The sequence below is a fragment of the Schistocerca serialis genome, chromosome 1 (assembly GCF_023864345.2).
Source record: "Schistocerca serialis cubense isolate TAMUIC-IGC-003099 chromosome 1, iqSchSeri2.2, whole genome shotgun sequence".
NCBI lineage: Eukaryota > Metazoa > Arthropoda > Insecta > Orthoptera > Acrididae > Schistocerca > Schistocerca serialis.
This window is the reverse complement of record NC_064638.1, coordinates 1,263,854,875-1,263,879,248: the sequence shown is the minus strand read 5'-3', so window position 1 is coordinate 1,263,879,248 and position 24,374 is coordinate 1,263,854,875.

The following is a 24,374-nucleotide window of genomic DNA, read 5'->3' as shown; positions in this document are numbered from 1 at the left end:
TTCAATATGTAGTATCCAACCAAACTTTTACACAGTAAACAATTATATTACTCAAACATAGGAAGAGGTAAAAGATATGTAACGAATATCGGTACATGACGATTTATATATGACTGTCTGCAGAGAAGAAGGGTTTTTCGTTAACTTCGCAAGTTAAACTTGTGATAATTCGCGAAGACAAGCTGCTAGTTACGTGCAAGACGCTAAGAAAGTTTAAAAGAGTTTGTGCTTCTTGTGAGCTAGAAGCTGGTGTCAGGGTCGTGGTCGATCATTCAATCTGAAGCGTTATGCGTTCACTTTGTCATTCTCGCCTACGGTTTGGATCATTCTATAATCTGATGGAAGTAATAGGCATAATTTTGAATGTTAGTGGTTACTAAATTCTAAATTTTCACATCTATCTTGGATGCCAAGTGATTCATGACCTTTTTACTTAATTCAAAAGCATATGGATCATTTAATTCCAGTTACTGTGACTAATTTCTGCTTTCATAAGTCATTTATTGAAATATATTTATTTTCGGATGGAGCTTTTGTCTAAATCTGTCTTTTGAATGCAAGCTACTAGGCTCTCCTTTCTGTTAGGTAATGGTTGAAAATAGTGCAGACGATGAACTAATCAAGGAGTTCAAGCAGTTCCCCAATAATAAGCTCCTCATTATCTGCACGATAATTTCCAGGTGTGAAGATTACCTTTGACGTCAGTTGCCGAATGCAGAATTGCTGTGACAGATGTTATATAGTGCGTTTTCATGTTCTGGGACATAATTTGCACAGAGTGTTGCGTTGATGTTCTCAGTATTTAATAATAGTTCTTGTAGATTCATTTCTTTCGAACCACGTAATTATTCAATTAATTTGCAGGAAGACTCTCAGTATTTGTAACTTCCACATATAGATAAAGTAACTACAAACAGTAGCCAAGATACACATTGCACAATGTTCATCTATAAATAGGTCACTATTAAATTTTCATAATTTTTGTATTATCTTATGAGTGATTTTTCACAGTGGTTCATGTTAAATTACGTAAGCTATCTCTGCTTTTTATGAGTTTTATAAGTTATTGTGAACTGATGTGCTAATTGTTAGTTCATTTCATAGACTGCTTTCCGAAATTGTTTACTGTCCACGAATTTGCTTATAAAAACGTGTACTTTCGTGGATTAGAGTTACTATTTTCATTGTTATTCCAGTCTCATAAACAGTACTCCATATGCAAAAACTGTTATTTTCTTGTAAACTGACTTCACTGAGTTCAAATTATGCATTCGCATTCGCCAATACCATCCATATAAAATGTGTCTAATTAAACCATGTTTCTCAATTTCTGTTCTCCACCGTATTTCCCTTCGATGTACCTCTAACGTCAGTAATAAAAATGGTTTCTACATGTGCAACTCCAATATTAATACGTATATCACAAACAGATCTAAATCTACCTCTTCGTACGCCTAGAATCAATTTTTTCTAACATGTTCTACTAACGTTGAACAAAGAATGGATGTAGCAGCTTCAGCTATGTCTCTGCTTTGGTTTGTTTATCATGACACACAAATGGTCAGCCACTCTTTACTTTGTTTACAGTTAGCTAATGATCTCTTATCGCTGTGGTTTCGCATTTGACACGTCACCATTTTAGTAAGGATATCTGTGTGCTTCTTTATTGTACAGCAGTTCACTGTATTAATAATACTGACATATTGGAATGACATGACATAATATGTACGTGATATACGAACTTTTGTGTTAGGATATACCATACCATACTCTATTCACTTATAGTTCTTTTTGAGCTCTTTTTGCTGTATGCAGATACTGTGATGACTATTGTTAACCTAAATGACTAGTGATGATAAAGGACATATAAAAATCAGCATTTAGAGAATCATTTGCCTTTTGTGATAATATTCTGTCACCTACATTTAGAGTAGAAACAAGTTGTTGACAGAGACTCTTAACAGTGAAAATTTGAGAAGACGACATAAAATCAGTTATACTAAACAGCGTAACAAATACTATAAAATGAAAGTAAAACAACTTTACAATAAGGGTGAGTAACGTAATTTTTATATGCAAAACAGTTAATTAGTCAGTTTCTTAATGAGTTTCTTTTTCCAGTGATTATTTGAAGAATTGGTTGTAATGATGTGGATTGAGTGATTTTACACTCACATTATCCTTTAATTTGTAAATATGTCTAGAAGCTGATTATTTACAATTTTTTTTAATAAATGCAGATGCGAGTTACTAATTCCTGCCCATCACATTTTATAGATTATAAGACACAAAATTCCTCTTCAGAATAGGGAGAGTTCTTAAGGAGAGCAAATAACACCTTCTCTCTTAACCTTTCAGTGGGAGTGCTGCTGTGAAAAGTACAACCGCAACTATTTTTATACTTTACAAATCCCTAATCTTGAGCTATTGCGCCACCATTACCCCAGGTATTCGTTCAGCTTTCTCAGTTTATTTTCCGAATTGTAACCAACGAGATGGTGAATCCTGTAAAAAGTACAGCCCACACCGGCTCTTGTGACAGATGCAAGCCTTTTACAAGCGTCAGTACACAAAGGTAAGTCTAATAAAATGCTAATCATTCTTGTGCATTGTTTTCTTTACTTTGAATAGCTGCACATTAAATGTTAATTTGTTTTTATTGGCAAATGAATTCATTAATTTTTTCCTGTAATTGGTTTCAGTTCAAATGGTTTATCATATGAAGAAATTGTGATGAAGAAATTTCAGGTCTAACAGAAAGTGATGAGGATGTGGGTGATCAAGACATTGAATATGAGGTCCATGGCAAGGAATTTAAACGCGAAGGTGAATATGATGATCACTTTGATGAGAAAACTGATGAAAAGGACAGAGACAAAGTTACACATTGATGTGAAAGTGAATGTGCTAAAAAGTCAAGAACCAAGAGAAAAAATAGTCATTGTGAAAATTGATGACATGTAAAGAGAAATGTGATGAATACAACTGACGACGTTAGTACAATGTAGGAGGCCTTCGTTGCTAACTGTCAAACTTCTTACAGCCTTAGGGAATTCACCACAACAGATGAAGTTATTTGACATTGAGTTTACTGATGAAATCGTGAACTACATAAGTATGTATATAAAGAGACAGCGAGGCACCAGTATATTCTTGCGCGAAAGTTGTAGCAAAGTGAAATAAAGACACGAAAGAATGGCTGGCTTGAGGATTTCTTTTTTGATTCAACAAGAGACGGCCATCATGCTAACGTAGTGGAACTTTGGGCAGGAAAAGTGTAGCGCATCGATCGTATTCGATAAACAATTCGCCAGAGTGGAAGTGAGTTGCAACAGAGCCATCCGCAGGCAGGGAAAGAGTGTTCTGTATTACGAAGCACACTAAGATCGGCAGCTGCTGCCAAGCAGAACCAGCTGGGCGTGGTGTAGCAACAGCTGATGTTATAATACACTTGTGAAAGAACGGAAATTTTTCCTCACTTGTCACACATCACGTGCCTTAGGCCCTGAATTAACACGGGTCTGCTGTTCGACCACTGGCTGCGGCAGCCTACCCTGAGTCACGAGAGCGGCTGCCGTGAAGCTATGCCAGTGTAGCGATATTGCGAGAGGAGATCGAAAATGGTTCAAATGGCTCTGAGCACTATGCGACTTACCTTCTGAGGTCATCAGTCCCCTAGAACTTGGAACTACTTAAACCTAACGAACCTAAGGACATCACACACATCCATGCCCGAGGTAGGATTCGAACCTGCGACAGTAGCGGTCGCGTGGTTCCAGACTGTAGTGCCTACAACCGCTCGGCTACCCCGGCCGAGAGGAGTCTGCCGCAAAATACAAACTGATTAAATGATAAAGGACCACACTACACTTCGTTCGCACGATATACTTAATGGTACTGGGAAATCACTCTGGGTCAGTGTTGAGTCTAGCTTCGCCATAGGAATTTTGAGTGTGGTGGAACCGTTAGAAGAAATAAACAGGTGGGTTGCTTAGTTAAAAGATGTATTGTATGTGTATAAGCAATGAAGTCTGAACGGGAGATACCTTTTCTCACTGATAATGTTAGTACACAGTACGTAGGATTAACAAGGAAGGGATACTTAATCACTAACAAGGATATCCAGGAGGAAGAAAAAGAAGTGCGAGGGGTGTCAGCCATGGAATATCGCCGAACACAACTGAAACTGCATTACGAGGAAAAGTGAAGAACCTGCAGTGAACCAATAGGGAATGGATGGAAAAATTGCTTTTGGAATTTAAGGATTTATTTTTTGCAAAAGGGCCGTTACCAGCTACAAATATTGACAGTAATGCATGCCGATGCGAAATGAATCGCCGTTCTACCACTTACCATACAGAATACATAGGTAGTTGTAACCAATTTTGTAGGAATTTATCGATCAGCCGCTGAAGTAAGCAATAGCGCATGGGAGGCAGGAATAGTCGTTCTGCCAATAATATCAATGGATGGAACAAGAAAATATAGGTTTTGTTGTGATTACAGACATCTAAATGCGAAAACCGTAACGGACACCTACCCTTCGCCAAACATCACAGAAACGCTGGATCATTTAGGGCAACGCAAATATTTTTCAGCAACGTATTTGAAGAGTGGTTTTCATCACATAGAGGTTATACCGCGAGGTCGACACAAAACAGCGTTTTCAGCACCCTGTCGACACATCTAGTTCAAAAGAATGCCATTTGGATTAAAAAATTGCACCTGCAACATTTCAGATATTAATGGGCGGAGTACACCGAGGTTTAAAGCCATTGCAATGCTTAGTATATCTAGATGACATAATCGTCTATGGGAGCGATACGGAATAGCATATGCAGCGGTTAAGGGAAGCCGGCCGCTGTGGCCGAGCGGTTCTAGGCGCTTCAGTCCGGAGCCCAGCTGCTGCTACGCTCGCAGGTTCGAATCCTACCTGGGGCATGGATGTTTGTGAAGTCCTTACGTTAGTTAGCTTTAAGTAGTTCTAAGTCTAGGAACTGATGACCTCAGATGTTAATTCCCATAGCGCTTAGAGCCATTTGAACCATTTCGGTTAAGGGAAGAATTCCTCAAGTTACACACAGCGTAGTTAGCACTGAGTACAGAAAAGTGTCATTACGTGATGCAAGATGTAGCGTACCTCGGTCATATCATAAGTAAATATGGGGTTCAAAAAGACCCAAATTAGAATTGTACATGAATTTCCTGTGCCAGAATGTATAAAGGAGTGGCAGCCGTTCTTAGGAGGTTCGTAAAAGGATTTGCGGTTACTGCCAGACCATTGACACTGTTGTCAGAAGATTGTCAGCATGCTTTTGAGGAGCTGAAGAAGCTTTAATATTGAGTCTGATATTCATGTTTCCAGATTTTAATGGAGACTTTGTCTTTTCATGTGGTGCCTCAAACCATGCACTTACTGTGTGTTCTCCAAAATGTAGAAAGCGTAGAAAATTTGGTAGATTACGCATCAAGGCAATTAAATTCTACAGAAATAAATTTTTCCACTACAGAGGAAAAGATGTTAACCTTTATATACTTAATCACATATCTGAAATGTTATCTGTATGGTAAAAAGTTCAAAATAGTAACAGATTATGTGACATTAAAATGGTCGTTGGGACTGAAGAATCATTCTAGCAAACTGACGTGATGGGCAGTAAAACATGTGAATTTGATTTCTAAGTCACGCATAAATCTGAAAAAATGCACGGAAATATGGACGGCTTGAGTAAAAAGGTAGCAGTATTCATACGGGGGGTAATGAACATGAGGAATGAAAAACTGCACAGAGAGCGGATGACGAATGTAAGCAGTATTTTAAGCAGTCGCAGTGTTGAATGCAGGTTGGGCTGCTATATAATGCAACGATGTTTGGGGCCGTGGGTATTGGTACCAGCGAAGCTAAGGAACAGAATGCTACAAGAAGCTTACGATCACATATTATCGAGTCATGGAGATTGCAAATCTACCAACAGAAGAATCACAGAAAGGTATTGGTGGAGGAACAGGCAGATGGACCTAAATCAATATGTGTAGTATTGCATACAGTCCACACAGAGAGCTAATTTGGGTCGAACAAGTGTACCACTGCAGAGTTTACCCGAACCATTACTATTATTCGAATTTCTGGGGATTGATGTTTTAGGCCAATTGAATAAAATACCTGCAGTGAATAAGTGCATACACACAATCATAGATCATTTATCAAGAGACGTAAAAACGGTCGCGATTCCAAACCAGCAGGCAGCAACACTGGCACATGGACTTGTCAATAGTTGGATACTGAAGTTTGGAGTACCTGAAACAATAGTAATGGAATAGAATAAATTTCATGTCTGATCTATTCAAGGAACAGAGTAAGTTACTGAGGGTGAAGAAGTTAGGGTGGAGTCCTCTCCATCCATAGAAGAATTGAAAGAGTGCTTAGGATGACTGGGAAGATGCTTGGATACTATGTTGAATCACGTCACACCAACTGTGATGTGTGTTTGAATTATGTCGTCTCCGCCTACAACCCAAAACAGCATACGAATACATGAAGCGGTGTATGGTCGTCAAATGCCGTCACCGTTCGACATATTGAAAACGAAAAAAGGAAAGACTGGAGCGTCTGTTAAGGAATTTGCAGGAGTGATTAGGGAAATTTAGAATACAGTACAGATGGCAAATACACGTGCACTGGAGAAACGGAAAGAGGTAGTGGGCCATTAGGCAAGAATGCCACTGAATGGGGTTGGTCAGTGGGTGATGCTATCAACTTCGTACAGGCCGAAGGGAAGGACAGAGAAATTTCTTGTAAAGTGTTAGGGGCCGTACCAAGTGATGGAGACTATGGCGCGAGTAAGTATCAAGATTCAGTTGCCGAGGGGAATGACAATTGTGCAAGTAGGGCAGCTGAAACCTTTTCAAGGATTCTGGAAGTTATTCCGAAGATACGAAATGCGGACTGGAAGGGGAGAATGAGGAGAAAATTATTGGAAGATAGACAAGGGGTTGTGAATGAAACGGTAACGGGGAACCCGTATGCATTAAGGCCATAGTCATTTACTATGTTTTCAGGCTAGATGTGGATTTAGTATAATTAGTATAAACAGCAGCGGAGCAGCAATGAGTTTAAGGGGGAGGAAAATAACAGCCATTCTTGCCCTTAGCTGAGGTGCAGGGATGGTGAGATGATGTTGTTCTTAACAGGACCACTGATCTTCGTAGGGGTGGACGTGTTACGGAACCAGCATCTCGAAGGAGGAGTGGTGTTCTTCAAGGAGGAAAACGTAGTAATCACCAGTCATCGCTGGGTGATAGAGGTGGTGATCAACGTATGGGAGATGCGTAACGAGGTGAGAAGTTAGGAGAGAAGCAATCGACAGAGTCCATCAGAGAACGAAAAGGCAGGGGATACCCAGTAGAATTGCCAGGAGATATGAGAGAGTACGTGGAGGAGTGCGATGAACATCGTACTAGTGGTTATTCCATATATGCGAAGGAAGAGGGGGTCGATTGACGCTGGAGGTCGGCTTATGAAAACAAAACTTGATGCTGCTAATGAGAAAGTCATCCGAATGGTGAACAACACCGTATAAGAGGTTAAACAGGGGGCTGGAGGGAACAAAGCCTTAAGGGAATGGCACACAATGCAGATCGCAAGTTTAGGGAAGGGCTTGTTAACAATGGAGGAAGGTTTATCTGTTTAGCAAGAGTAATAGAAGGCAGATTTCAGACTACCTAACAGATCAAAACGAAAATTTCTGTTCCGACACTGACAATGTTGAGTGTTTATGGAAAAAGTTCAAGGCAATCGTAAAATGCGTTTTAGACAGGTACGTGCCGAGTAAAACTGTGAGGGACGGGAAAAACCCACCGTGGTACAACAACAAAGTTAGGAAACTACTGCGAAAGCAAAGAGAGCTCCACTCCAAGTTTAAACGCAGCCAAAACCTCTCAGTCAAACTGAAGCTAAACGATGTCAAAGTTAGCGTAAGGAGGGCTATGCGTGAAGCGTTCATTGAATTCGAAAGTAAAATTCTATGTACCGACTTGACAGAAAATCCTAGGAAGTTCTGGTCTTACGTTAAATCAGTAAGTGGCTCGAAACAGCATATCCAGACACTACGGGATGATGATGGCATTGAAACAGAGGATGACACGCGTAAAGCTGAAATACTAAACACCTTTTTCCAAAGCTGTTTCACAGAGGAAGACCGCACTGCAGTTCCTTCTCTAAATCCTCGCACAAACGAAAAAATGGCTGACATCGAAATAAGTGTCCAAGGAATAGAAAAGCAACTGGAATCACTCAATAGAGGAAAGTCCACTGGACCTGACGGGATACCAATTCGATTCTACACAGAGTACGCGAAAGAACTTGCCCCCCTTCTAACAGCCGTGTACCGCAAGTCTCTAGAGGAACGGAGGGTTCCAAATGATTGGAAAAGAGCACAGATAGTCCCAGTCTTCAAGAAGGGTCGTCGAGCAGATGCGCAAAACTATAGACCTATATCTCTTACGTCGATCTCTTGTAGAATTTTAGAACATGTTTTTTGCTCGCGTATCATGTCATTTCTGGAAACCCAGAATCTACTATGTAGGAATCAACATGGATTCCGGAAACAGCGATCGTGTGAGACCCAACTCGCCTTATTTGTTCATGAGACCCAGAAAATATTAGATACAGGCTCCCAGGTAGATGCTATTTTTCTTGACTTCCGGAAGGCGTTCGATACAGTTCCGCACTGTCGCCTGATAAACAAAGTAAGAGCCTACGGAATATCAGACCAGCTGTGTGGCTGGATTGAAGAGTTTTTAGCAAACAGAACACAGCATGTTGTTATCAATGGAGAGACGTCTACAGACGTTAAAGTAACCTCTGGCGTGCCACAGGGGAGTGTTATGGGACCATTGCTTTTCACAATATATATAAATGACTTAGTAGATAGTGTCGGAAGTTCCATGCGGCTTTTCGCGGATGATGCTGTAGTATACAGAGAAGTTGCTGCATTAGAAAATTGTAGCGAAATACAGGAAGATCTGCAGCGGATAGGCACTTGGTGCAGGGAGTGGCAACTGACCCTTAACATAGACAAATGTAATGTATTGCGAATACATAGAAAGAAGGATCCTTTATTGTATGATTATATGATAGCGGAACAAACACTGGTAGCAGTTACTTCCGTAAAATATCTGGGAGTATGCGTACGGAACGATTTGAAGTGGAATGATCATATAAAATTAATTGTTGGTAAGGCGGGTACCAGGTTGAGATTCATTGGGAGAGTGCTTAGAAAATGTAGTCCATCAACAAAGGAGGTGGCTTACAAAACACTCGTACGACCTATACTTGAGTATTGCTCATCAGTGTGGGATCCGTACCAGGTCGGGTTGACGGAGGAGATAGAGAAAATCCAAAGAAGAGCGGCGCGTTTCGTCACTGGGTTATTTGGTAACCGTGATAGCGTTACGGAGATGTTTAATAAACTCAAGTGGCAGACTCTGCAAGAGAGGCGCTCTGCATCGCGGTGTAGCTTGCTCGCCAGGTTTCGAGAGGGTGCGTTTCTGGATGAGGTATCGAATATATTGCTTCCCCCTACTTATACTTCCCGAGGAGATCACGAATGTAAAATTAGAGAGATTAGAGCGCGCACGGAGGCTTTCAGACAGTCGTTCTTCCCGCGAACCATACGCGACTGGAACAGGAAAGGGAGGTAATGACAGTGGCACGTAAAGTGCCCTCCGCCACACACCGTTGGGTGGCTTGCGGAGTATCAATGTAGATGTAGATGTAGAACACACGATTACTACGACAATTGACTGGAGAAGTAATGCGGTATGCCAGAGCTACAGAATATCGGGGAACTACAAACCAAAGTGGAAGTCTTAGGGAAGTAGTAACGACAAAATTGTTGTAGTCCGAAGAAGACAGGGTTTGGGAAGCACGAGGGAAAGGAACAGACCTACAGGGGGGCTATGCAGCAGGCTGTAAGAGATCAGCTAGGAGTAAACTGCTGTCGCCGGAGCGGTATTTAGAGGCTCTAAGAAAAGTGCAGAAGCACGTTAGGAGTGCTACATAGTTCACGTGTGTCCTGTCAAGTGCGGCACATTGAAGACATTTCTTAGCGTAAAAAACGCAGCGATCATTATTAATTGCAGAAGGCAACGGAAGATATGTAGAAATGGAGAGGGTAATTTTATATAAATACTACCAAGGGAAATCGCAGTCTGTCCGAATATGGTAACAAGAGAGGGGTACGATTCCTGTGCAGTGAAGTTGCTAATGGGACAAAAGCAGGTAGGAGAATGCAATAAAGAAGTGATCGAGTCGGAAGTTTACTTTCAGCAGGTCGAGGCGAGATGGTTGTGCTCTTACTATGACAAGGTGGGAGTAGTTTCGAGCAGGGGAAGGTCATGTCAGCACAGAGCCTAGCATTAAACGGGAATCGTTTGTACATAAATGGAACAGCGTGCGAGATAATGGGGCCTACTTCCTATCAGGGTAACTCACCTGAATATTTCGCAGGGAACTTCGTATTTGGAAGAGAAGCCCACCTGCCACAAATGTAACAAGCTTAAATTAGACTCTATGGCCAGAGTTAATGCAGTCTGTAATCACGGTACTGACCCAGCCATCAGTTAGCTTCCAGTGGATTGGATATCCAAAGCATAAAAGCAGCAGAAGTAAGATGAACGCACAATGAGTAATATTAAGGATAACTGACTCATTTAGCTTGTAAGTTTGGAATATGTTCCATGGTGTATGAATTAAGGAGCAGGGCAAGAGGCACCGCAGAAATGTGCAAGATTAAGTAATAGTGTTAAGGAAGCCCGCTCCCGGTAGCTTAATGGTTAGTGCGACAGAATGTCAATCCTAAGGGCGCGGGTTCTATTCCCGACTGGATCGGAGATTTTCTCCGCTGAGGGACTGTGTGTTGTGTTGGCTTAATGATAATCATTTCATCCCCATCAACGCGCAAGTTGCCGACGTGGCGTCACATCGAAAGACTTGAACCCGGCGAACGGTCTCCCCGACGGAAGGATCTAGTCACACTACATTTACATTTACATTTAGTGCTAAGGAAACCAGGAGTCAAAATATTTCTTAAGATTCAAAACAGAACCAGAAGGACCGATCACTAGGAACTCTAGCGCAAAGAATAATCTAGGTTCGTTGACCAAAGGGATTGTCTTGAAAAAAAAAATAAAGAAAGGAGGCAGTGTAGCATATCGAACGTATTGGGTAAAAAAAACTACGCCTGATTGGAAGTGAACTGCAGCAGAACCAGCCACAGGCAAGCAAGAGTGTTATGCATTGCGCAGCTAAATATGCCCGACAGGCATTTCAAAGCAGAGCTAGCTGTGCATGGTACAGCAAAAGCCAACGCTGCAATACACTAGTGGAACGACGGAAGCCTTTCCTCACTCGCCACCACAGATGTGTTTAGAGTACGTGCCTTAAGCCTCACTAGCATAGTCCAGAGTGTATAATTACTGAGCCATTTGTGTACTAAAATAATCTTGTCTCCATATCACAGCCTACGTCACAAACCTGTGACACCCAGAACGATATCCCGGAATGCAGTACAAGATCCACCGATATACCACGGGACGGGGCAGCCTGCTTTGCGTCACAAGAGCAGCTCAAGCTAGAACATGAGCTGCTCGCTTGTTGGAGGGAGGTCACGGTTGCAGTAACGTCCGCTGAGCTGCTGCACTATCATCATGATCGCAGCTGGAGATGACGCTGACAGCAGCATGCCACACTCAGACCTGCTATTTGCCCTGTCAGTAATGCCGGATGTCTATTGTTTCGAATTAGAGGCAAATGGACGCCTCCACCAAGTTGTCTGTGATGTACTACAGTCGAGGGCCGGAATAAAGAAGTTAATTAAGCAAACCTACTGACGTTCTGACGTCTTCTTTCACTGTCCACAGGCGACGATCCATCGGTAATCTAGCAGAAGGAACAGGAATGTTACTGCTTAGGACTCGAGTCAGCTACAAAGGGCTTCTCTTCTTCTACGTTGTACGTGGTTTCACGACAAGGAAAACATGGGAATGGCGGAAGATAAACTGATAAGTTGGCTACAACTCGTGCAGTATTTGAAGCTTTTGTTGCTGTCTTAGTTACAGCCTGAATAAATTCCCTAAAATAGATGAAATGTGAGCCGTGCGCGTCTCGTGTACATCCCATTAAGTCCAGAATGAGATTTTCACTCTGCAGCGGAGTGTGCGCTGATATGAAACTTCCTGGCAGATTAAAACTGTGTGCCCGACCGAGACTCAAACTCTGGACCTTTGCCTTTCGCAGGAGAGCTTCTGTAAAGTTTGGAAGGTAGGAGACGAGATACTGGCAGAAGTAAAGCTGTGAGTACCGGGCGAGAGTCCTGCTTCGGTAGCTCAGATGGTAGAGCCCTTGCCCGCGAAAGGCAAAGGTCCCGATTTCGAGTCTCGGTCGGGTACACAGTTTTAATCTGCCAGGAAGTTTCATCCCATTAATTGTTTGTCATATTACGGTAGGGCCGCCTCCTTTTCTTATTCCATTTACTGGCGTCACTAACTTCCTGCCTTACTTGCCCATGAGTGGCAGCAGCAGCGCGTATCGATAAGCGCACTGTCGTACCACCTCTGGAGCGAGTGATAGTATTTCCGGGTCGTCGTCTGTCGGGGAGTCAGGGAGTGGGAGACGCACCAACAGTGCAGTAGCGACGGAGCAGCAGTCTCGGACGGACCAGCAGTCCAGTCGGTCGGTTGGCGTGGAGCATCAAGCAAGCCGCCCTCGCGCTGAGTCGGGCTGGAGCCGCTGGCGGCGTGCATGCGCGGTTGGAGTGCGAGGTGCTGCTTGCGAGTGCTACGAAGTGCGTCGCCTACCGATTTTGGACGTGAAAGTTGAGTCCTCACTTAACTTACTATCGAGCCTCAACTGTTTACATTTATTCGTTTGATCCTGGTTGTCGCTTTTGGGACATTCCTGTGAGCAACGACGTGTGCGTATTTAAGTTGGCAAAGATTCCAGCCATCATCCTGTGAAATTTAACTAAACGTAATTTTTTCTCTGTTAGGGAAGTTCACCAGTAGTATCTTCTGCCTCGTGGCCCTTGACTTTCCGGTTACCTGTCCTAGATGTTGACGTAATTTTAGGCAGCGTATTTTCCTCGTCGTTTTGTTGCTGTTGCGTTGGTAGAAGAGCCAACACCGTGTTACTAGAGGGGGCCGAAATGCACGCGTTTTCGCTCACGCAGGCTGGCTTGAGGAGGGAAGAACTATACTGACGTGAGGTCTGGAACATGACAGGGAATTAGAATTCAGAAAGCGGACGTAATTAGTTTGATACTTAACTTTAATCCATTAATGATGAACGTCGCTTTTGACGGTACATGATTCACAATATTATACGTTCAGATTATAGTAACTGAATATGGCGCCTTGCTAGGTCGTAGAAAATGACGTAGCTTAAGGTTATGCTAAACTGTCGTCTCGGCAAATGAGAGCGTAAGTAGATAGTGAACCATCGCTAGCAAAGTCGGCTCTACAACTGGGGCGAGTGCTAATGAGTCTCTCTAGACTAGACCTGCCGTGTAGTGGCGCTCGGTCTGCAATCACTGATAGTGGCGACACGCGGGTCCGACGTATACTAACGGACTGCGGCCGATTTAAAGGCTGCCACCTAGCAAGTGTGGCGTCTGGCGGTGACACCACAATTGCTGTCCAGTGCGGCGTGTAGTTCGAGAGCTGAGGTGTTGTTGATCGTTGTTGGCGCCAATATTCTGCGTGTGGTGTATTGAAATCTTGTGGTCATTTTGCTGGTTGCGTGGAGCAGAACTGATTTGGTTGATTGGTCGGTCGGCTGTCTGTCGGTTGGGTTCTCTCCAGATTAAAAAGTCATTGGACAGGCTGCCTGTCTCACCTAAATGGACTTTAGTGTTACAATCTCAGGCCGGCCCTTGGAAACTTGTGAGCACCGTTCCTTGTATGGTACATAGTAATTTCCCTGTTTGGATTTTAGTTATTTGGTTGATGTGTGGCTTTCAGCCACGTATCAGTATCTCTTAAATTAATGTTCTTGTCTTGCCCTTAAGGCATTAGATTGTTATATTTTTACATGGGGCCTTCAGCCGAATTTTACTGGAGAGGTATTAAGATAAGGCCTTCTGCCTTTTAGATTGATACTCTTTCTAGGTCTTAAGACGTTAAACATATTTTCTTGATATGTGGCCTTCAGCCGAGTATTAATATCTCTTCAATTAATGCCCTTTCTTGGCCTTAAGGCATGTGGTTGTTTTCCTTTATTTTATATGAAATGTTTTAAGATAATGCCTTCTGCCCTTTAAAATTGAATCCCTTCTGCTAGGACTTAGGCCGTTAAATTATTTGTTAGTGAGCGGCCTTCAGCCAAGTTTTAATATCTCTTAAATCAATCCTCTTCTATAGCTCTTAAGGCAAAAGATTGTTATATTTCTGAATGGGGCCTTCTGCCCAATTTGCATGAAATGTTTTAAGATAAGGCCTGTGGTGTCACAGCCAGACACCACACTTGCTAGGTGGTAGCATTTAAACCGGCCGCGGTCCGCTAGTATACGACGGACCCGCATGTCGCCACTGAGTAATTGCAGACCGAGCGCCGCCACACGGCAGGTCTAGAGCGACTGACTGGCACACGCCCAGTTGTACAGCCGACGTTGCTAGCCATGGTTCACTGAGAATTACGCTCTCATTTGCCGCGACGATAGTTAGCATAGCCTTCAGCTAAGTCAATTGCTACGACCTAGCAAGGCGCCAATTATCCTTGCTATGTATCTAATGACGCATATACTGTATCAACAACACCAATGTTCACCAATTGTGGATTAAAGTTAAGTATTCCAGAAGCTACGTACTTTTCTTTATAGCATTCATTACGTATCCTGTTTCAGACCTCACGCCAGCCTGCGTGAGTTTAAGCGCGTGCCTTTCGGTTACCCGTCACTGTGGACTGGCTGTCTTGTCAGTCCACAACAAGGCCTTTGCCTTTTGATTGAAACTCCTCTTCTTGCTTAACGTGCGACCTTCAGCCTAGTTCCTTAAAAATTAAATTTCTAACGCCTTCAGCCAAATAGATTGAAGATTTAGAAAATATTCTTGGGTGAAACCTTCAGAAGAACGTTGTATTTCAATGTTGGTTAAGCCTTGTGTCTTGGATTTTGAATGTGGCTTTCAGCCGATCTAAAGATAATCAAAGGAGGTCGATTAAAGTTTTGAGTGTTTTGCATCCCTGTTGTAATATTGTGTGTTGATAAAGAAACTTTGTATGTTGAGTGCAACTGGCAGGAACTCATTTTGGCCCATTCCACAACCTAATCCGCTCTGTCCTGCTAGCCCCAGCATTTCAAAATGTTTCACCCTTTCAGGAGCCGTTATGGATGAATTTAGTACATTCCCAGCAAACCAGATTGATACAGGAGAAATTTGTTCACGCAATGTGATGCCGAAACATTATATCACAATAACCTGAGGGGTTTATTGTGTCATGCAACCAGAAGAGTAATATCGAATACCTAACATTCCTGATGAAGTAGTCAATAGAGTGTGGCGCCTCCAGAAAATCGTAAAAGAAAATCAACAACTGACAGTTGGTACACGAGCCATCTCCTTTCTGAGTATTTGATTCAGAGAAAAATAATCTGCGTTAGTACAAAGAGGAAATACAGACTGACCTAAAAATTTAACTTCCAGGGGCGTGGGACAAAGTAAACAGAAGACGAGCAAAGACACAGTACTCACAATGTCCACTACTGGGCAGCCGCACGGTGGGAATGCCAACCACCAACGTGTATGGGGCCACGCCAGAGTCTGGGAGTAAAACAAGGCGCAGGCGTCAGTGGCTTACAAACAAGTCAACTGACGTTATCAGTGATGATATAGAAAATTTGGACTGAATGGTCCGAGCGCTTACTACACTTCTTTTGCGGCTATAAATAACAGAATATGAACGAGCTGTGGTACATCGATAGGTTAAATAACTCTCAAAAATGTGACAGTGAGCCATGGCGTTTTGCTGGCCCGCCAGCGTTTTTGCAACTACCTCGCCTTCGCGCTCTTACCTTTGCTTGTGGTGCGTACTGAGTCTTCGGTGCCTTATCTTTGTCGGAGGAGTTAACTAGAGGCTCTCGCTAAGGACGTCAACAGGTGGCGATCGATGTTACCTGAGGCCACCGTGCAATTGTAGTGGAAAGGGAACCGACCACGTGTGTGGGGCAGCTTGGTGGAGAGCCTTTCCTGTGGGCTGTGAGGCGGCTTGTTGCTGCTTTGGGTTGCGTGCTGCCAGTTCCGGAGACGGCTGTCTACGGTAGTCCGCTGGCTTATTGTCGCCTGCTGTACCCGACGCAAAAAATTAAGTGAGACTGTACTTAGGGAACGTGTATGAAGGTGTTAAGGGCTGCTACCTCACTTTTGGTAACTGCAAGCGCATGAGTGTTACCATGGAAATAAATGTGTGCCTATGGAAAGTTAATGGTGTTTAAGACAGGTGTTAGATATTAATATAATGCACGAGGGTGCCTCTTCCAGCTCTGTTTGATATTACACTACTGGGCTTTAAAATTGCTACACCATGTAGATGACGTGCTACAGCAGCGTAATTTAACCGACAGGAAGACGATGCTGTGATATGCAATAGATTAGCTTTTCAGAGCATTCACACAAGGTTGGCGCCGGTGGCGACACATACAACGTGCTGACAATAGGCAAGTTTCCAACAGATTTCTCATACACAAATAGCCATTGACCGGCGTTGCCTGGCGAAACGTTGTTCTGATGCCTCGTGTAAGGAGGAGAAATGCGTACCATCACGTTTCCGACTTTGATAAGGTGGGATTGTAGCCTATCGCGATTACGGTCTATCGTATCGAGACATTGCTGCTCGCGTTGGTCGAGACCCAATGACTGTTAGCTGAATATGGAATCGGTGGCTTCAGGAGAGTAATACGGTACGCCGTGCTGGATCCCAACGGCCTCGTATCACTAGCAGTCGAGATGACAGGCATCTTATCCGCATAGCTGTAACGGATCGTGCAGCCACGTCTCGATCCCTGAGTCAACTGATGGGGACGTTTGCAAGACAACAACCTTCAGCACGAACAGTTCGACGACGTTTGCAGCAGCATGGACTATCAGCACAGAGACCATGGCTGCGGTTACCCTTGACACTGCATCACAGTCAGTAGCGCCTGCGATGGTGCACTCAACGACGACCCTGGGTGCACGAATGGCAAAACGTCATTTTTTCGGATGAATCCAGGTTCTGTTTACAGCATCATGATGATCGCATCCGTGTTTGGCGACATCACGGTGAAGGCACATTACAAGCGTGTATTCGTCATCGCCATACTAGCGTATCACCCGGCGTGATGGTATGGGGTGCCATTGGGTACAGGTCTCGGTCACCTCTTGTTCGCACTGACTGCACTTTGAACAGTGGACGTTACATTTCAGATGTGTTACGAGCCGTGGCTCTACCTTTCATTCGATCCCTGCGAAACCCTACATGTTGCAGGTGTTGTACGGGCCTCTCTGGATACAGAAAATGTTCGACTCCTGCCTTGGCCAGCAAATTCTCCAGAACTCTCACCAACTGAAAACGTCTGGTCAATGCTGACTGAGCAACTGGATCGTCACAATACGCCCGTCACTACTCTTAATGATCTGTGATATCGTGTTGAAGCTGCAGGGGTAGCTGTACCTGTACACGCCATCCAAGCTCTGTTTCATCCAATTGCCAGGCGCACCAAAGCCGTTATTACGGCCAGAGGTGGTTGTTCTGGGTACTGATTTCTAAGGATTTATGCATCCAAATTGCGTGAAAATGTAATCACATGTCAGTTCTAGTATAATATATTTGTCCAATGAATGCCCGTTCATCATCTGCATTTCTTCTTGGTGTAGCAATTTTAATGGCCAGTAGTGTAGTACGTAGTCAGCTGCAAGGCCGTAATCTGTTTATCAAATACACTGCATTCGAGTGTTTGGTAGCCTTAACGCAGTGAGCCCCAGTAGAGCTTATAATGAAATTTTCAGAATTTTGCTCGTTATGGTTTTCACTTAACAGTGGGGCATAAGAGTTCAAGTAATTTAATTTTGACTAAGATTGGAGTGCCCGCTGGCCTTGCTGCTAATTGTAAGCTTTTTTTTAATATCTTAATAGCAGGCAAATTCTCCTTAAGGTTGCTTATAAGATTTGAGCTGTTGGTTGTACCCTACCAGTGTAGTTAATTCGTAGTGGGGCAGAGGCAGTGTGCCGTTTTAGTAGTGAACAATTTAACATGTTATTGAATATCTTTTGGTGGTTGTTTGCATTGTTCCTGAGTGCCTGTTCTGTGCGATTGTTAAATGTTACAGCTGGCTGGCTGGTGTTTTGGAGTAAGCCCTACCTTTCCACCTATGGGTACCGGGGCTGTGAAATCCTGGGTAGCGGAAGGTGACTACGGGTCGAAGCTCGGGAAGTGGGTCTTGTACGAACTGCCGTCTTCCGCCTTTCGCGTTGGCTTCTTAAATTAAGTTTTCCTTCCGCCTTCGAGCGACCTGGCGGCACTCCTCGCTAACTAATTGTGGCTCTAATTACTTGGGTATTTATTATATTTATTAAACCTTGTCTCAAGAGCACGATATAATGGTGAAAGGTTGTTGCTGTGCTACTCTTAGTAAGACTTTGCGCTGACTAATTGTGTTACTGGGCTTTGGAGCCGAAGTTTGAAACCTTAGTAGGCCTTAATGATATTGACTGACACTTGAGTGTGAAACAAGTGCCTTTCTATTAAGTTCATCCTGATATTTATTGGGTGCGTCTCAGGCAGGTTATTATTTAGGTAACTATTTTTGAAAACATCAGTTCTCAGTGTCCAAAGACTAGTCAGAAATATTGTGTGTCTTAATTTAAGGCGTCAGGCACATAAGTGTGTGTGGTTTTAAAATTTTGTTATATATGAGATAGACTCTGTTTCATAAAAAGACGTTGGTAACAGATTCACTAAATTCTTGTGACTTACTATTCTTATTATCTAAAGTAATCAAGATTAAGATAGTGATGTTTTAAAGGAATTTGTTGATATGGTTGCTAAATAAAACGAGTTATAACAAAAGGGGTCCAACCCTTTCTATTGTTTCCCTATTCCCCAGTAGAAGAAGGTTTCAGATAATATGTGACGTTAATAGGTAATAAGGCAAGGGTCCATAGGTAAAATGGTTGAACAAGGGATAAAAACAGTGACAACACTGACACAAATTAGTGGTAACATAAACCATACTAAGTGAAAAGTCACATGTATGATAATAGCTCCAGACATAAAAATGAAATAAAATGTATGAAACCTTAACAAATGTGGGTGTGGTAATATATGTACCAAAATAAGACACAAAGATGATTAGATTGGGTGCCGTAGACTATATAAATAATTATATGGAAAGATGGCTAAGAGGTAAAGCAACTAAACGAATTGGAAAAAGTAAACCTGAACATCAGAGACTAGTAAAAATATGTGCCTTAATAGGCAGCTAGACAATAGTAGATAGGCCAAATGAGTGAGGGAGTACACGGTAAAAGACACGATGAAAATAATGGTAAGATGAACTATACCAAGTGAGTCAACATAAATGTAGGATTCTTTGTGGGGTGAAGTGATGTATATAAAATGCATAGATGTAAAAATGTAAGTGTAGCGACACTAGAAGCCAAATGATAAATCGACATCATTGGGCTGAGCGCCATTTATTAGAAGAAATAATTGTAATGTGGAAAGATAATTAAGGAGAAACAATTGATGAACGAATGGGAGTTTAGAGAAATAGTCCCGAATCTGTTTCACATTATTTTAGGAACTTAGAGTTCTTAAATAGAACTATACGTTTCAAAGTGGTTTGCTTATTTAGTGTATACTGTATAGTGGTTTCTGGTGCAAATGGCGTAAAATTTCAATTTCTTCCAATAAGTTAAGGATTCGACCTTCCTGGTGTACATGGAGATTACTTAAATTAGCACCTATGTCGAGGACAGACTGCTTGTGTGGTTGTAGGTGAATTAAGTCACATCTCGAAATACTTAAGTGTTGATACTCTTTTTGCTTCCTGCCCTGGACCTGTTGGATTAGTATGTCTGTTTCATAGAATAGCGATTAGTATGTGCTATGTACCTAATTTTCAGTTCCTTTTCAACAATTTGAGTGCTGAGCCACACTTGGTTGGTTCGTTACAACATAGTCCGTAACGCTGCCATCTTATACTTGTGTGCGTGGTTGGATGAACTATGAATGAAACCATTAGTAGTTGTTTCCTCCCTATAAATGACATAAATAATACTATGGTCTTGTAAGGTAACAAGAAGATCCAAATACGGCAAGGACAAATTGTTGTGATGTTCGAGTGTATATTGTATATTCGGATACATGTTATCGATATCACTCGGACCTTTGTACAAGAGGCGTTCATCGTCAACATAGCGAGAATGGTTCGGGTGAGACGAAAAGAACTGATGCTCAATATGGCTAACGCCAATATTGGCGGTTATACTGTGCTAAATAGAGCTCATAGCCCGAATACAATAATTCCAATCCCAAAGGAAGCAGGTGCTGACAGATGTGAAAATTACCGAACTATCAGTTTAATAAACCACGCCTGCAAAATACTAACACGAATTATTTACAGACGAATGGAAAAACTGGTATAAGCCGACCTTGGTGAAGATCAATTTGGATTCAGTAGAAATGTTGGAACACCTGATGCAATACTGACCCTACGACTTATATTGGAAAATAGATAAGGGAAAGGCAAGCCTACGTTTCTAGCATTTGTAGACTTAGAGAAACCTTTTGACAATGGTGATTGGAATATTCTCTTTCATATTCTGAAGGTGGCAGGTGTAAAATACAGGGAGCGAAGGGCTATTTACAATTTGTACAGAAACCAGATGGCAGGTATAAGAGTCGAGGGGCATGAAAGGGAAGCAGTGGTCGGGAGGGGAGTGAGACTGGGTTGTAGCCTATCCCCGGTGTTATTCAGTCTGTACAGTGAGCTAGCAAAAAAGGAAACAAAAGAAAAATTCAGAGTAGGAATTAAAATCCATGGTCAGGAAATTAAAACTTTGAGGTTCGCCGATAACATTGTAATTCTATCAGAGAGAGCAAAGGACCTGGAAGAGCAGCTGAACGAAATGGACAGTGTCTTGAAAGGAGGATATAAGATGAACATCAACAAAAGCAAAACGAGGATCATGGAATGTAGTCGAATTAAATCGGGTGATGCTGCGGGAATTAGATTAAGAAATGAGACGCTTAAACTAGTAAATGAGTTTTGATATTTGGAAAGCAAAATAACTCACGATGGTCGAAGTAGAGAGAATATAAAATGTAGACTGGCAATGGCAAGGAAAGCGTTTCTGAAGAAGAGAAATTTGTTAACATCGAGTACAGATTTAAGTGTCAGGAAGTCGTTTCTGAAAGTATTTGTATGGAGTGTACCCATATATAGAAGTGAAACGTGGACGATAAATAGTTTAGACAAGAAAAGAATAGAAGCTTTCAAAATGTGTTGCTACAGAAGAGTGTTGAAAATTAGATGGGTAGATCCAATAACTAATGACGAGGTATTGAACAGAATTAGGGAGAAGAGAAATTCGTGGCACTACCTGACTAGAAGAAGGGGTCGGTTGGTAGGACATATTCTGAGGGATCAAGGGATCACCAATTTTGTAAATTTAGCATTGGAGGGCACCGTGGAGGATAAAAACCGTAGAGGGAGACCAAGAGATGAATACACTTAGCAGATTCAGAAGGATGTAGTTTGCAGTAGGTACTGGGAGATGAAGAAGCTTGCACAGGATAGAGAACCATGGAGAGCTGTATCAAACCAGTCTCTGAACTGAAGACCACCACAACAACAGCCAGTCCTTGAGTTTGCATATAAAATTCATGACTAAATTGGAAATAATTATGACTGAATTGTAGCTTGAGAAGTCGTGCGACTTCGTCAATAACTTGACGATCAAGGTAAGCATCCTGTTATTATTAGTGATGGGGACCACTGCCTTAGTTAGTATATTGGTATATATGTTAGTCACGTCTATGGTAGCTAGATATGTGTCACTTGCACTAGCAGCCTTATCTAAGTGACCAATGAGTTCATCCTTGTTTTTTATGGTGTATGTAGTAGGAAACTGGGAATGTTTATAAAGAAAACTATTCAACTCTTCAGTTAGCCAATAATCCGGGGAGTCAGTGGCATTCACAATCATTCTTAGAGGAAAATGTGGTTTATGAATCTTAAGTGTTCCTCTTGGGGTCAGAGTTTTCGGATTCATTGGTATTAGTAACTATTCGAAATTGGTTCAAAACTTTGTGTATACTTCTGAATGTGTTTTGGCTTAGGGGACTGATGACCTCAGGTGTTAAGTCCCATAGTGGTTAGAGCTATTTGTGTTTCGCTTTCAGCTACGAATTTGGAAGTTAGATCAAAGGGGCATGCCAGTATGTTGCTACTATAAGAAACTCATGGTCTTTTGTATGCAATCGGTCTCATAAATAATAAGAGAAGTGCAGCCTTTATCAGCTGTTATGATAAGAATCTGGTAGTCTGAATTTATTATTGGCGATCCGAACTATCTGCTGGTCTTTTGCTGGTGCTTGTCGCCTTTGTGTTCCCATACTACCATTAATTTGTACGTCCTGTTTCGGAAATTCAGAGTAAATGACCTGTTTTAATTTAAAGGTAACGTAATTTTTGTTCGAAGCATCACATTTAGATTGGTCAAGGGCAGCAGTAGTATAATTCACTCGAATAGTTGCAGTTCTATACTCAAACTAGAGTGTGTGGTTTGAGACAGGCCCTTATTCATCACATGTATTTCGTCGTGACTGAAATTAATGGTGGTCCAACGTATCACGAAAATGACAACTAAAGTTAGGTGCATTGACTGATTCTGCTATGTCAGCTCTCAAGCCCAGTTTACTAAACTACCACTCGTTAATGTCCGTTATTTTGTTTTTAAGACATCAATAATATGGATAATATGCCTGTATGCATGGTCAAAATTAAAAGAGTCAAGCTGTGTAGCTAATCATAAATGATCACCGTTTTCTTATTAAGAGTCTCATTCTTTACATACAATGCCTAATTTCTTTCATATAACGTGACGAGTGTGCATTATCCTTATTCATCTAAATCTACATTTACATCTGTACTCTGCAGACCAATGTGAGGTCCATGGCAGAGGGTACGTCCCATTTTACTAGTTATTAGTGCTTCTTACTGTTCCATACACGTATGGAGCGTGGGAAGAATGTGGGAAAAATTGTTGACTGAATGCCTCAGTGCGTGCAGTAATTATTCTAATCTTATCCTCTAGACACCTGTGTCAGGGATAGGTTGGGGTTGCAGTATATCTCTAGAGTAATCATTTAAAGTCGGTTCTTGCAACTTTGTTAATAGACTATCTCGGGATAGTTTACGTCTTTCTTCAAGAGTCTGCCATTTCAGTTCCTTCAGTAACTCTGTGACACTTCCCCATCGATTAAGCAAACCTGGGATCACCTGTGACCATTCGTGCTGCTCTTCTCTGTATACGTTTAATATCCCCTATCAGTCCTACCAGGTACGGATCCCAAACTCTTCAGTAATATTCGGGGATGGGTCACATGAGTGATTTGTATGTAATCTCTTTAGTAGGCTGATTGCACTTACCCATTATTCTACCCATAAATCGAAGTCTACCACTTGGTAGGCCCATAACTTAAAATATGTGAAAACTCCCTACAAAGTGTTTCAGCCAGGTACTTTTATGAGATGACCGGTTCCAACAGTGACTCATTGATATTATAGACGTAGGATATTAGGGTTTTTTTGTTTTTTTTTTTGGGAAGTGCCCAGTCCTACATTTCTAAATATTTAGAGCAAGCTGGCAATCTCTGCACCATACTGAATTTTGATTAAGATCTGACAATATTTATGCAGATACTGTCAGATAGTACTTCATTATAAATAACTGCATCATGTGCAAAAACCTGATTTTACTATTAATCTTGTCTGCAAGGTCATTAATATACTACACGATCAGGGGTCCAAATACATTTCCCTCGCGGAAACTCGAAGTTACTTTACTTCTACATCTGACGACGAATCTCCATCCAAGATAATATGTTGTGTCCTCCCTACCAAAAAGTCTTCGATCCAGTCCGACATTTCACTTGATACCTCGTATGATTGTACTTTAGACAGTAAACGTAGTTACGGTACTGAGTCAAACGCTTTTCAGTAATCTAGAAACACTGCATCTACCTGGTTTCCTTGAATATTTCATTATGTCATGTGAGAAAAGTTCGAGTTGTGTTTCACATGACCGATATTTTCGAAAACCATGCTGTTTGGCA